At 37.0% G+C, this 16,086-nt stretch overlaps 1 protein-coding gene across 1 annotated transcript in view; it reads right to left on the bottom strand.

The window, feature by feature from the left end:
* Positions 1-16,086, bottom strand: part of spen (spen family transcriptional repressor) — an 88,218-nt gene that overhangs the window by 34,546 nt on the left and 37,586 nt on the right. The window lies entirely within an intron of this gene.

Raw genomic sequence — 16,086 nt, 5'->3', positions numbered from 1 at the left:
CCCAAAAAGACCAACGACTGTTCAATCAATCTATCTACTCTCAATGATCAGGAACTGATGGAAACTATTACCAACTGTGCTATCAAGGGGCAGGTAGCCACCAATGGATCATAAGCACAAAAGACTCTGCAGAAAACTTCAGTAAAACACACAAAATGCTGGAGAAACTCATCAAGTGAGGCAGCACTCATGGAGGGGAACAAATGTTGGCTATTTATTCCCCTCCATATATGCTGCCTGGCTTGCTGGGTTCCTCCAGCATTTTGTATGAATAACCAGTAGAATCATCTGGCTCTAGATCTCATAACAATTAGGTTTTAAACATGGACTAAAGACAATAGACAAAAACAACTAAGGATCTGAATGCCACGATGAAGTAGATTCTGAGGTCAATAGAGTTCATCTTATTGTACACAGAGATAATTCAATAGTCATGAAACAGCAGGACAGAAGCTTTCCTACAGCCTGCTGGTGCATGCTTTCAGGCTTTTTTAGTTTTGCCTAGTGGGCAGAGTGAAAACAGAGATAGGTCGTGCCTATGATTGTGCTGGCTACTTTACCAAGGCAATAAGAAGTGTAGACAGATGCTATCTATGAAGGGTAAGCTGTTTTCCATAATGTGTTGAGCTGCATCCATAACTCCCTGAAGTTAGTTTATTGTAGTCTCGGCCAGTCCAATTGCCATACCAAACCCTGATGCATCTGAATTCGATGCTTTCTATGGTGTATCTATAAAAATGTTGAGAAGTCAACAGGGATATGCCAAAATTCTTTAGCTTTCTAAGGAATTAGAGGCGTGGCTGTACTTTCTTGGATATGGGTCTATATGGTTGGAGTAGATAAGGCTATTGGTAATGTTCACTTCTAGAACTTAAAACTCTCAACACAGTTGATGTAAACAGGAGCATGTGCACCCCTTTCCCCTTGAAGCAAATGACCAGCTCTTTTGTTTTGATGACAATGAGGGGAAAATCATTGTCATGACACAACGCCACTAGGCTTTCTCCTTCCAGTACTCTGACTCATCATTATTTAAGATTCAGTCCATTACATTGGTGCCATCTGCAAGCTTGTAGATGTGTAGAGATGAATCTGCCACTACAGCTGTGAGTGTATAGGGAGTACAGTAGGGGGCTGAGGACACAACCTGGTTGAGCATCAGAGTTGAGGATAATTGTGCCGGACATGTTACTGCATGTCCTTATTGATCATGGTCCATTCGCCAACAAGTTAAAGATCCAGTTGCAAAGGGGGATGTCAAATCTGAGATCTAGGAGTTTGGAGATGAGTTTCCTTGGAATTATGGTATTGAAGGCTGAGCTGTAGTCTAACATAGGTGCCTTTACTATCCAGATATTCCAGAGGGCCAAGGAGATGGTATGTGCTGTGGACTTTTTTTTTGTGGTAGGCATATTGCAGAGTCTGGCTGGAAACTGGAGTTACGCCATCACTAGCTTCTTGAAGCACTTCATGACTGTGGATGTCAGAGCCACTGGGTAGTAGTCGTCAAGGCACGTTATCTAACTTTTCTTAAGTACCAATATAATAGTGGTCTTCTTAAAGCAGGTGAGAATCTCAAATTTAAGTAGGGAGACATTAAAAATGACTGCAAACAACCCCAATGTCTGATCAGCACATAATCCAAGTATGTGGCAGGACTCCATTGGGCCAGATGCTTTTTGAGGGCTCACTCTCCAAAAGACTTATCTTACATGATCTGTGGCGACTCTCTGTACAGGTGAATTGGAGGTTATTAGGTGGGTAGTGTCATTCCATTTCTTTTCTGTTCAAAATATGCATAGACTGATGCATGAGAGCACCACACCTGCAGGTTCCCCTCCAAGTCATGCAACATCCTGACTTGGAAATGTACCTCTATTTCTACACCGCTGCCAGTTCTAAATCCTGGATTTCCTTGCCCAACTTCACTATGTGAGTATCTGTACCAAAAAGACTGCAGTGGTACAAATGACCAGTTCACCTCAACAGTTTCAAACGCAATTAGGTTGGGCAAAACCCAAGTCCTCAGAAAAGAATACAACATGGGATAAACTTGCACACTTGAGGATGGATGGAAGAGGGTATATGGATGATGCATTAATGATATGGTGTGAAATTAAGACAAATGACCTAGTTCAGGAGTTCCCAACCTTTTAAGCCACAGACCAATACCATTAAGCAAGGGCCCATGGGTCCCAGGTTGAGAACTCCTGACTTAAACTTTCAAATTCAAGGATTACACATCATCCCTTAGGTGAATCCTGAGATTTGGAAACCATCAGAAAATGTACATAGCTTATGGAAGCAGCAAATTTCATGGGGACAAAAGAATATTTCTTCTTTGATAACCAAAAATACTGCTGATGCTAAAAATTTGAAATGGATCAGAAAACCCTGCATCTGTGGAGACAGAAACAGATCAATTACTTCTCATCAAAATTCCTGCCCGATCTTCTGATTATTTCTGAAACATTCCTATTTTTATTTCTATACTTTTGTATTAATTTTTTAGCCACTTTGTGTCTCATCTGTTTGTCTGATTGTTTTAAAACCACAGATGTAAATCAGACATGCAGATAAGGCAATCAGCCTAGCAAAATTATGAGGTCCCACAGTGTTTGATGCTAAGTATGAAGACTAATTTCTGTACTGCTATTAACAAGTCTAATTAATTACTAACACCAAATAAAATAACACATTATCTAACATCATTCTGAAAACATAAGTACTGAATAATGTTTCAAAAATTGTTGACTTGAATGTTCACACGAGAATCTGTAAGAATTAGCTACTGAAACTTGCTACCTCTTCTTGTTACCAAATTTTCAAGTGAATTAAAGTTCTTAATGTACCAGAGGCAAGAAATTGGAATTAGAAGTCAACTGCACTTTTCTCTGTAGAAGACATGAAAGAAAATCAGGAAGTATGTTCTTATAAATATATGTCTGCCTACATTTACTCCCGGATGATGCAATATTTCAATATTTGGACATTTAAATCGTTTCAAAATTTTGTGGACTGCATGCTCTTCAACTATCTGCTTGACTAATGTTGAGTGGATTTCATGTATTCCAAATGACCAGTGTCCTCATAGATTAAAATAATGTGTAAAGTTATCTGCTATGAATTTATATTGTCTGACATGCATACATACAAGTTTAAAAAAAAACAAGAAATTGCATGATTACACATACAATTCAACTCTGTACTTCACTGAATGGTAGTCATCAATTTCCAGCAGCGCTGTCATATTATACTCAAAGTAGCTGCAAGGTCACATCACATCAGGCTGCTGATACCTAACCCAGCCAAAAGATTATTTCTTAGCAGAGCTATAAAAGTCAGCAGCAACTGACATTTTGTGTTAAGTACAGTGGCATCAAGCCAGAAATTATTCAAATTTTGTACACCTCATCATACAATAGGCTCCATAAGATAGGAATTGTTCTACACTCTTCTGGTTTTAAGAATGCTTACTTCAATATTTATTTCATTTAGAAACACTCAATTCATAGTTACTCATTACTTTTACTGTGATGCCTTAACCTATGTCTACCTGTTAACTTTTAAAATATCTACATAACAGCTGATTAAAATTTTAGATATTTAACAGCCACCATACATTAAAAACTGGGAAAAAAATTACAACCAATTTATCTAGCTGAAACACTTTTTTTTAATCCACATCTGCTGCTGCTATAGTTCTAAATTTTTGAAACTTGATCTCCTTAAGCTGTAATCCTCAAACTAATTTTATTACAAATACAGTACAATTCACTTAACAATATTGATTCAATATAACAGACTGCCTCATAAGCAAAAGCACAATTAAAATCTCCATTGGGATAGTCTGTGCTCCATAAGCTTCTAAGCTGAAAGAAATTATTATATTCTTGTTTATTTATTAGTATTATGTCAAAACCAGTTTGGTTTCATTTTAAGAATTCACTGAAAGGGAACAAGATATCTTCTTTATTTTTCATTAAGACAAAGTGGTAAATCTGTTTACATTATAAAACAAAGGGTCGTAATGCATTTCATAACACATATTCCACACTGTGCAAAATATAGCTAAGGAGCCTAAGAATTTTGCAGAGTACTGTAGTAATTTTATGTATTGCCCTGTACTGCAACTGCCAAAAAAAACAACAAATTTCATGACAAATGGAGTAATGATAAACCTGATTCTGATACAGATTACTGTTGTTGATGAGAACGGGAAGGGAGCAGGAAGAAGGGAATCGTCGTTAGGAAAAGGGGAAGGGAGAGGGAAGGAGCAGGAAGCGCCAGAGACACTCTGTAATGATCAGTAAACCAACTGTTTAGAATCAAAAGACCTTGCCTGGTGTCTCGGGGCTGAGTGTGCCTACACCCATGCCACCTCCCGCCCCGGCACTCCTCTGCCACCTGTCCCACACCCCTCCCGCAGCACTCCATCATTGCCATTCTCAACATCCTTTGCTCCTGCCAGACCTTCAAATGTGCTCTCTGCTCCATGTTGACAAATGCAGTACTGTGCAAAAAGTCTTGGCATATACAGTGCCTATAAAAAGTATTCATACCCCGGAGGTTTTCAGCAGATTTAATTTGGCTTTTTTGACACTGATCAACAGTAAAGGACTCTTCCATGTCAAAGTGAAAAGAGATTTCTACAAAGCGGCCTAAATTAGTTACAAAATATAAAAACAAAATAATTAATTGCCTAAGTATTCCCGCCCCGCTAATATGACACAACAAATCATCAATGGTGCAGCCAACTGGTTTTACAAGTCACATAATTATTTAAATGGAAATCTGTTTTTGAAGACCTGTGTGCAGTCAAGGTGTTTCAATTGACTGTAGTAAAAATGCACCTGTATCTGGAAGGTCCAACTAGTGAGTCAGTATCCTGGCAAAATCTACACCACAAAGTCAAAAGAACACTCCAAGCAACTTCGTGAAAAGGTTATTGAAAAGCACGTCAGGAGATGGATACAAGAAAATTTCCAAGTCACTAAATATCCTTTCACGACATCAAGAAATGGAAAGACTACGGCACAGCTGTAAATCTGCCTAGTTCAGGCCAACCTTGAAAACTGAGTGACAATGCAAGAAGGGGACTAATGAGAGGGGCCACCAAGAGACCTATGACAACTCAGGAGGAGTTACAAGCTTCAATGGCTGAGATGGGAGAGACTACGCATACAACTGTTGCCCAGGTGTTTCACCAGTCGCAACTTTATGGGAGAGAGGCAAAGAGAAAGCAACTCATATGAAATCTTGGCTAGAGTTTGCCAGAAGGCATGTAGGTGACTTTGAAATCCGCTGGCAGGAGATTCTGTGGTCTCATGAAACAAAAATTGAGCTTTTTGGGCATCACACTAAACGCTATGTTTGGCATAAGCCAAACATTGCACATAATCAAAAACACACCATCCCTACTGTGAAGCATGGTGCTGGCTGCATCATGCTAAGGGGATGCTTCACTGCAGCAGGCCTTGGAAGGCTTGTGAAGATAGAGGGTAAAACCAATGCAGCAAAATACAAGGAAATCTTGGAGGAAAACCTGATGCGGTTGAAGAAAACTGTTTTGTTTTTCAGCAAGACGATGACCCCCAAGCATGAAATCAAAACTACAGAGGAATGGCTTTAAAACAACAAAGTTAATGTCCTAAAGTGGCCAAGTCAGAGTTCAGACCACAATCCAATTGAGAATTTGTGGCTAGACTTGAAAGGGACTGTTCACTCACAATGCCCATACAATCTGATACAGATTGAGCAGTTTTATAAAGAAGAATGGGAAAATTGCAGTTCCAAATGTGCAAAGCTGATAGAGATGTATCACGTAGACTCAAGGCTGTAATTGCTGCCAAAGGTACATCTACTAAATACTGACATGAAGGGGGCGAATACTTATGCAATCAATTATTTTACGTTTCATATTTGTAATTAATCTGTTTTCACTTTGACACGAGTCTTTTTCTGTTGACCAGCGTGAAAAAGAAAGCCAAAGTAAATCCACTGTGGTTCAAAACAGTAAAACATGAAGACTTCCAGGGTGGGTGGGGGGGATACTTTTTATAGGCACTGCATGTGCCTAAGACTTTTGCACTTCACCAATAATCATTATAACATAAACACAGTCGGCTTTACAACCCAGAAAGTTTAGTAAATAGGTACGACAGCAACATTTCAGAGGCACATGGGCAAGCATGTGAACAGGCAAGGAATGAAGGCATATGTGTAGGCAGATGGGATTAGATCATGATAAATTGGTATCATGGTCAGCAGACTTTGTGGACCAAAGGGCCAATGTAGTACAAAAGTTTCACTGTCTTATCATTCCTGGTTGCCCGATCTCCTGAACAATCAATACAGTGATCCAGTCCAGTGAAGTAAATAATTTCCACTACATGGCTTCTTAAATTAAAAAGAGTATCCATACTTCACATATGCATAATAAAAAAAACTGAAAGATTAAACAGAACAATAAAAATATTGATCAGTCTTCAAGCAAAAACTTCTTTGATCTATACTTTTTTTAAAAAGTTTTTTTTTTGCTTTATGCACAGCTCTACAAGACGGGTTTTATTTCTAAAAAGATCCTATGATTAATTTCCAAGAGATCACAAGGTTAATGGACTCAAAATTCCACAATTCTAGAAAGAGAATGCTGACCAAGTTGATCCTCCAAACATCAACCAATGATCAAACAGACCAAAGAAGGACTAGTTCTTGCATTTTTACAGAGAAGGGGGATAGGCGTAGGGAATGTGACAACAGGGTGGAAACCAAACAAGACTAAATATGCAAGTGGTCTGTCAGCTGAGAGGGCAACAAATGTCTGTTAAAGTTGAGTTTAGAAGAGTAATAAATTAAGGGAGCTGAATGAAATCTGAGGAAAGGGGGAAATAAAACCCCACTGGAACTGTTAGTCACAGAACCATGCAGATGTTAGAAACTGGAAACACCAAATAGGTCGGGCAGAGTCAGCAGAGGGAAAACTGAGTTAATGTCATGAGTTTTCAGCTTTTCAGCAGAACAGGCTGGTTCTGACACAAATTATGCCAAAAGCTCCATTTCCCACCATGCCACTATGTTTCTTTACATCATGCAAGTTACTACCCAAATTATATTTGAAGGATGTTCAATAAACTTTAACAATCATCCACATCCAACATGATCTACAACACTGTATTCCCGTATTCAATGTTCAATCCACAATTTCCTGCAGGAAACATTTTACCTGAATAATACCATGGGAGAACATGGCTGGTCTGTCAGAGGCATCTCTAATACAAACATAAATAAAGTCCTCAAAATAAACCAGAATTACACCATGCATCAATTTATACTCTAGGAATTTCTCAAATACACACACATCAAATATTAGCATGTACCTAACAATGTGACAATAGGATCACTGGAAATGCAAGGTCTTGAAAAGATACATTAAAGGAAAAGTTAGATGAATACACAAGCAAAGATGGGAAAAATATAAAGCAACCAGGCAAATTGCCTTGGAATGCCATGCATCTGATATCCTCTACAGTAAACCACTTATTTCTGGCACTGTTTATTTGAGAAAATTCACAGCAATTATAATATCTACTTTCAAGAAAAAAAACTGTTAAACATGTAAGGTAAGTAAACCTCCTCTATGTCAAGAACAGCTTTAGACATCTAAATATAGATGTAAATATACAATATAAAATGTAAATGTAGATGTAGATTAAATATAGCATTGCTCAACCAGCGCTAAATATTGGCATTGGAGCTAGATGGTGCACAAAGGTAAGAGAGCAGAGCAAATTATACTTTCGCCTGAGATACTGTTTTCAAGTACTAAAATAAAAACAATTCACGGTTACAACAAAATATAGGAGCAATTTACAGAAGCATTGTCAATTACCAGCTAGGTCTTAACCACAGAAGATATAACAACAGAGGATCAACGGCTTAGTCAAAGAGATTTCAAGAAAGCATGAAGGGTGAAGAGAGATGTTTAGGAAGGGGAAACCCCGACATTTGGGTAACAGAGCAGGAATGTGGATTATCAGTAACAGAATGACTAGTATCAGAGAAACACAAGATATTAATAATAGGAGGAAGAAGATTGGAAGGAGTGAGGATATGGAGAGCCCTTAAACAAAGACATGAACAATAAAACTGAGGCACTGTTGAACTTGGAGCAAAGGCTACTCTGCAAATAGAAATGTGATAGGTGAATGACATGCGATGCAAGTTAAAGCAGGCACAGCTAAGAAAATTTAAGTGAGCCTGTTTATTTAGTGAAATAGAATACAGTAAACTCTTCTTTATACTTTCGCAGTCTTCAAGAACCTGGCAAAAATTTCTAAGAATATTAATCAGGGAATTTTGTTTTAAGTGATAAACAAAAAAAGAGTGAAAAAATTACTTTATTTATAAGAAAGGACAGTACATTTGTGGTTTGATTAGCAGCAACATCATCTGTGAAGACCTGGCACTTTACTGGGTAGCAAGTAGTCATTCATTAGATTCATTTTTGCCATATTTTACATTAGTACTGCCTAGTCTTAAATATAGATCTGTAGTGTAAAACATGGTAATTTAAAAGGGCAAAGGGATGAAATACAGTTCAGCAATTTATTTAAAAGGTTTATGGATGGGACACTAGTGTATGATACATAATAATTTTTTGATTAATTCTAAACCGTTGCCACCTGCCCCCTCCTCATCCACATACCCCACAAAGTATACTGTAATCATTCCTAGAGTCAACAGTGACAACAATAAAGATGTCAACATAGTTGATACTAGCTTGGTAGAAGTAAGCAGTCTAGTTGAGTTACAGATGCATAGCCAAATGTTCATCTTGAAAAAAATACCATACCGATGTTATTCTGTATATACAGGTCCATCTTCAGAGTGATGCTATGGGGAGCAACAAAATCAGTGAATGGGAGCTTTTCAAGATAGTAACAACTAAAACACTATCTATATATTTTTCTTAAAATAGTCTAACTAATCGAACAGCAATAGTTCTCAAATTTGTTTCAAAAATATTTTTCTCCTATTTTTGCCCTAATCCAACAAAAGCCGAGTCTTGTTCAGGCACAATCACAAGGCTAGGAAATTGCAGTTAAAGTATACTTAACAAAAGCTTATCCTCTTCAAGTCAAGATACAATGTGAAACTTATAAGACTACTTAAAACACAATTCAATTGAGAAAAAATTGCAATTATTGAATTGTTTCTAAAATTAAATTGAAAATAAACATACACATTAAATGATTAATATTTGGAACATGATTATTTGTTTATATCTTCCAGAATGTACAAAAAGCTAATCTATTTACTGTTTTATGTGCAATTAAATACTTCAATTATTGTTGTATGGAATATAAATTTGGAAATTTCTTATCTAAAAATGCACAGGATAGTTAATAGTCTGAAACAAAACAAAAATGGATTTTTATTACTATTGTGTGATGCACAATAATCTTTGAGAAAGAGGAGTGGTGGTAAATCGAGAAATATCCAACACACCATTGCTGTATTGTACGGTACGGGTTGAATTTTAACTGGGTGATTCAGGAGGTCTAACTTGCATTGCAACTGAAGTGAATTTAATATTTAATCTCATACCTGAGCAGACGGACCACGGAATGCTTTAAAATTGAGGTATACTCAGAGCTGAAGTTAATGTAGGTCCCCAAGCACCACCATGGGACAAATTAAGGACAAAATTCCAAACAGAGATATACAAAGGTAACCCAACAAACATCTGTCAAAGATCAAACTAACCAGTGTTTAGTAAAAAAAAAGTGACTGTTATTTTGCAGAGCCTAATCTTATGCAGTAAAAAAAAATTTATTTAAAACAATCCACATTAACCGTAAGGGAACAGCTTAGAAGTAACCAAGGCATGGATAGGACTTTTTAGAAGCAGATGAACCAAAACTGCTAGCATAGAATCTCCACACCAAGTCAAATATAAATGGAAAATGTGAAACTGGTTCAAATTTTGATGATTTCTTTGAGCTGGAATGGTGGTCTTGCTAAGTGGAATTTAAGCAGAGAACCAAAGACTCTCATGCAGCTGTTGTAAATTTTTGCTTATCCAATACTACAATATGAAAACCATGGGACACTCAAGCAGTTCAGATTGGAGTATGAGAGATGGTATTGGATCTTACATATACATGAAAAAGCCTCATGTATTTTGAGCCATCACTGGTAGACAAATGATAAAACTATAGGAAAAGGGTCAAATGTTTGTTGATGGGAATAGGGTGAAGGAAGAGAAATTTTACAAGTGATTCACTGGCTATAATAAGAGAGGAGAGCCAAGGATAAAACAGGATTGTTGGATAGAGTGATCAAATGTGACAAAGACAGGGAATGAGTCCAAAAGTACAAAGACAGATGTTTGGCCAAATACCTTTTGTAACTTTGATATCTCTTTCAATACCATGCCAAATTTAAAGGAAGAAGATAGGTAAGAATTTGAACAATACATACAAGGGCTTTCATTAGAAACATGTACTGCAGCACACAAGCAGAGTAAATAATATATTCTATTTTTATTCCAAATTCTATTTTGAAAAGTATACAAAGTCACATTCCTATTCTTCATTCCAAACTGCAACCTCTAGAACCTCTCTTCATATCTAAGTGCAAGTACCTTGTTCACATATAAACATGTGTGAGAGAGAGAGAGAGCGAGAGAGAGAATATATACACACACACACAAATGTTTGTATATTTTTTTTTACAGGATATGATGAATAAGCAGGAATAGGGTACTAGGATGGCCAAAGATGGGAGGGTATGTGTGCCATTGGGTGAAGGAATTTGGAATGCAAGTCCATTGCACACTCCGGAGCAGGTGGCGGTAATGCACCATTAAGCTGGGTGCCAACTGCCGAAGAAGAAGAAGAAGAAGATATATAAATATCTAATATCTTATCCTCCACTTCTATATGTGTCTACCATCTAGTTCTTCTTACTCACGTTGAGTACACAAATATTCAGTTCTTGAATTATTAAAGAAAACAAGTGTCTCTTTTTAGTGCAGATTTCCCCATCATTAACAATTAAATAAATGAACACATAAATATCTTGATTTTGGTAGAGAGATATATACGGACTTGTCACCTGCCATTGTTCTTCCCCCTCCCTCCCCCAGTGCCTTTTAATGTCTCACCTGAAAGACAGAGAAAATGTACTTTCTACACACATCAAAAGAAAATAAAACATTTTATATGCAAAATAAAACATTTATATCAGACTATGTGTGATAGAAAAAAAGTGTGCAATTGAAGCATCTCTTCATTACAACTAGTTACAACATCAAGAAAAGTAATTTTCAAATGAAACAAGGTTGGGAATCAATTGGAACAGCACATCCAGACATAACATCCTGATCTAAATTCACATATAGACTCACATTTAAATGTTTTGAAACATTATATTGGGTCAGATCATCTGCAGAGATCTGCCCAAATCTGCCACAGATGTGCTTCATACCCAGTGCAGACTGTAGCACAACTTTTCAATAAGACCATACGACATATGAGCAGAATTAGGTCATTCAGGCCATAGAGTCTGGTCTACGATTCCATTATGGCTGATTTATTATCCCTCTCAAAACCACTGTCCTGGCTTCTCCCTGTAACCTTTGATGCCCTGACTCATCAAGAACTTATCAACCCTTACTTTAAATATATCCAATGACCTGGCCTCCACAGCAACCTGTGGCAATAAATTCCACAGATTTGGACGTCATTCTGGTCCAAGACCCCATGGTAGGAAACATCCTCTCCATATCCACTCTATCTAGATCTTTCAATATTCGACAGGTTTCAATGAGATCCATGCTTAGTTTTTCAAACTTCAGTAAATACAGGCCCAGAGCTATCCACTGCATCTCATACATTAACCCTTTCATTTTTGCAATTATTCTCATGAACCTCCTCTGGACCCTCTCCCATTCCAGTACATCTTTTCTAAGAGACCCAAAACTGCTCACTATACTCTAAGTGTAGTCTGACCAATGCCTTATAAAGCCTCAGCATTACATCTTTGCCTTTATATTCTAGTCCTCTCAAAATGAATGCTAACATTACATTTGCCTTCTTTACCATCAACTCAACCTGCAAGTTAACTTTTAGGGAATCTTGCATGAGGACTCACAAGTCTCTTTGCACCCCTGATTTTTGTATTTCACCAATTAAAATAGTCTACGCCTTTATTCCTCTATCATGTTCATGCATTTCTCTACATTATGTTCCATCTGCCCTTCTTTGCCCGTTCTCCTGATCTGTCTAAGTCCTTCTGCAGACTTCCTGCTTCCGCAACACCACACACCCCTGCACCTATCTGCAAATCATCTGCAAGCATAGCCACAAAGTGGTTGATACTGCCATCCAAATCGTTAACATATAATGTGAAAAGAACAGGTTTCAACACTGACACCTGCAGAACACCACAATTCGCCGGCATCCAACCCCTTTATTCCCACCCTTTGGCTTTCATTTTTTCCTGTAAATTTTGCTAGTATTTTTCCTGTAACACCATGGGCTTTTATCTTGTTAAGCAGCATCATGTGCAGCACTTTGTCAAAGGCTTTCTGAAAGTCCAAGTAAACAGCATCCACTGTCTATCTTGTTTGTTATTTCCTCAAAGAATTCCAACAGATTTGTCAGGAAAGATTTCCTCTTAAGGAAATCATGTACGTGGACTTTGGCCATTTTATCATGTGTCTCCAAGTATCCTGAAACCTCATCCTTAATAATGAACTCTTGAATCTTGCCAACCACTGTAGTCAAACTAACTGGCCTACAACTTTCTTTCTTCTTCCTCCTTCCCTTCTTAAAGAGTGGAGTGACATTTGCAATTGTCCAGTCCTCCAGAACCATGCCAGAATCTAGTGATTCTTGAAAGATCATTACTAATGGCTTCACACTCTTTTCAGCTATCACTTTCAGAATCCTGGAGTGCAGTCCATCTGGTCTAGGTGACTGATCTACCTTCAGACCTTTCAGTTTACTAAATACCTCCTTAGTAATAGCAACTAAACACACTACTGCCCCGAAACTCTCAATTTCTCTGGCATACTGCTAATGCCTTCCGCAGTGAAGACTGAAGCAGAATAATTATCAAGTTCTTCTGCCATTTTGCTTGGTCCACAATTACTACCTCTCCAATGTCATTTTTCAGTGGGTTCAATATTCACTCTCACCTCTCTTTTACTCTTTATAAATCTGAAAACGTTTGGTATTATTATTATTAGCTAGCTTTCAGTGGACTACAAGCCCAAAAGACTTGAGCTGCACCAACAGTCTGGCAAAATGCCAGCTTTTGCTGACTTTCTAGCTCTTGGGCTGAGAAATCTCTTCTTTGAACCTGTGCCAGGCTAACCTTGGCAGAAATACATTGGGCCCATTGAAATGAAAATGGAGAAATTTGCTTCAGAACGAAAGGTAAATTGAACTATTTATTAATCACATTAAATGATTTTAATTGTTTCAAGTAATATCTGTAATTTTAAATTTCCATACTTTTATTTTTAAATAATTCTAACATTTTGAATTATTATGATTATTTGGCAATCAGAGTCATTATATCGTCGCTTGTAATGGAAGAGTCTCTGCACTGAACCAAGATTCTACAGCGGTGAGTTGAGTTCCAAGTCACAAGAGGAAGAAGAGCGTAATACACCACAGATCATGAAGCTGAGCAAAATGTGCTCCGATATTTTTATACTTTAAAAAAATAAACAGAATATACTGTGTTGATGGAACAAAGTATTTACCTGAAATATTGTACAGCTGCTCTTTGACCTACTGATCACGCCAGCATTTTCTGCCTTAAGTTCAGGTGCCAAATATCCAGTGTTTTGTTTATGTGCACAGTGTACAGACAGCATTAGCATTAACTGGACATTAGCAATTTCTTTGATTTACAAATGAAATTACTGAAAGTGCATTGTTTAGCACCTTTAGCAACAGCTTGTTCAGGCAGTTTCCATTCTGTGTACAATAATTTATACAGTCCAAAATAAAACAGAAAATCATTAAACTGCAAAATTTTCACAAAGATGGCAGCTGAATTATATAATGCTGTAGATATGGAATTACTGCCACTTCCTTCTGCCTTTATGTTGCTTTTTTAATCTATCCATTCTTTTTTGCTTTGCACTAACATTTTGATTCCTTTTTCATTTAAATTGATACTGAGTCACCAAAGGCAGCAGGTTGTGTTGGTGGTCTGTAGGTTAAGCAGGTCTTCTCTAAACTCAGCCGAATAATCATGCCTGTCCTCAATGACATAGTCCTACTGTGCCTTCTACCCTTTTGTTCAATGCCCATATCTATTATGTCCCTCAAAATAACCTGCTCAATCTCACTACCCACTCTCCTCTCCATGCTGCTCGTTCACATCAACCTACCAAACATCTATGGTTCTTAGCAATCTCTTGATATAGGTGAGAATTTCTCCACGATTCACTTTTCTTTTAACTTACTCTGCATTCAAAGTTCAGATTTTTTTAAACTGTCAGAAGAGAATGAAGAGATAATTTACCCCTCTCTTTTTGTATCTCTCCCTCATTATCTGTCTCTTATTCTGTCTCACACGATGGAACTTTAAATTTTTGTCATCAGTCAACAAAATACAGGTAAAACAGTTAATTGCCTGAAGTTAAATACATATATTCTGTTCTTCCTTTCCCTTATTTTTCACCTCTTTCCAACTCTGAACAATTTACTTAATCTTTTAACAATGCTCACTTTTTAACATGGTCTGGATGCCTTACATCAGCAGTGCTTCTGGAATTTATCCATTAGCTTAGTCTTCAAATAATTCAGAATGCATATGCAAAAATGGTAGAAACTAAAACAAATTCCATCTGTATAGCTGAGAATCCTCCAGACACACTGCACATCCAGGACAATGCAATTTTAATTCTAATTCAGCTGATAGTACCATGGCTCTGGGGCAAGTTATCAGCTCCAAATCTGAGTGAAATCTTCAAGCAGTATTTATATGTAAAGAATACATTTCATGTTATGATAAAAGTGATTTATTTCAAGTTCTGGGGGGGGAAAATGATAGCTTAAAAAATGGGTGGGGGGGGATCTTAACTGACAAACTCTCAGTCCATTTGCCAAAAATGAACAGTTAAAATGATAAAGTTCAGAATCAGAATCAGGTTTATTATCATTGTCATATATGACGTGCAACTTGTTTTGCGGCAGTAGTACACTGCAAGGATGTAAATTTACTCTAAAATGCTAAATAAATAAATAAATAGTGCAAAAAGGGAAATAATGAGCAAGTGTTCATGACGTTTCAGAAATCTGATGATGGAGGGGAAAAAGCTTTCCCTGAATTGCTAAGTGTACAGACTCTTCCTATAATAGGTATGAACTTGGAATTTTAAATATTTTTAAATTTGTAAAAACAGGAATTCAAATGGCACATACAAATTGTGCCATTAGATACATACATATAAATATAGATACTAAACAAATATGACAAAATGGCATGATTTACACACCTTAGATGTAAAGTCACTTCATGCAGCCACAAAGCATTTTGCTTTTTTCAATGAAAAACAGAAAGAAAGAAGAAATAGCAGGTTAATATAAATATATATTACATCGCAGTAACCATTTTACTGGGGTGATATTTTAAGTTTTATTTTATACTAGTGAACACAGTTTTAAAATGTAACAGCAGATTTTTCACTTTTATCCCAATCTAGACTGCTCTTCCAGTTTACTGTGGATAAAGGATAATCCTAATCCTCCAAAAGTTCATTATTAAATTGGAGATCCGCAAATGGAAAATGGAGGAAAGGCAATTTGCTCTGTTACATAAAAAGTTTTTTAAAAACTACAAAAGCCAAGGCAGACAAAGCGAAAAGAAAGTGAAAGGTAAATTTTGTAATTTAGGAAAATAAAGTGAAAAGTAATAAATCAAACCTCATTAGACTAAAGGGCTCATTCACCAATTTTGATCAGTGAACTTCAGCATAATGCTTCCAATCATGTGAAACCTCTGTTAATTTGGTATCAGGAAACATTTGGTAGAAGGTTAGCACAACTCCTCCACAAG

This window comes from Mobula hypostoma, chromosome 25 (genome assembly GCF_963921235.1).
Source record: "Mobula hypostoma chromosome 25, sMobHyp1.1, whole genome shotgun sequence".
Lineage (NCBI taxonomy): Eukaryota > Metazoa > Chordata > Chondrichthyes > Myliobatiformes > Myliobatidae > Mobula > Mobula hypostoma.
This window is presented reverse-complemented; position numbering and strand designations above follow the sequence as displayed.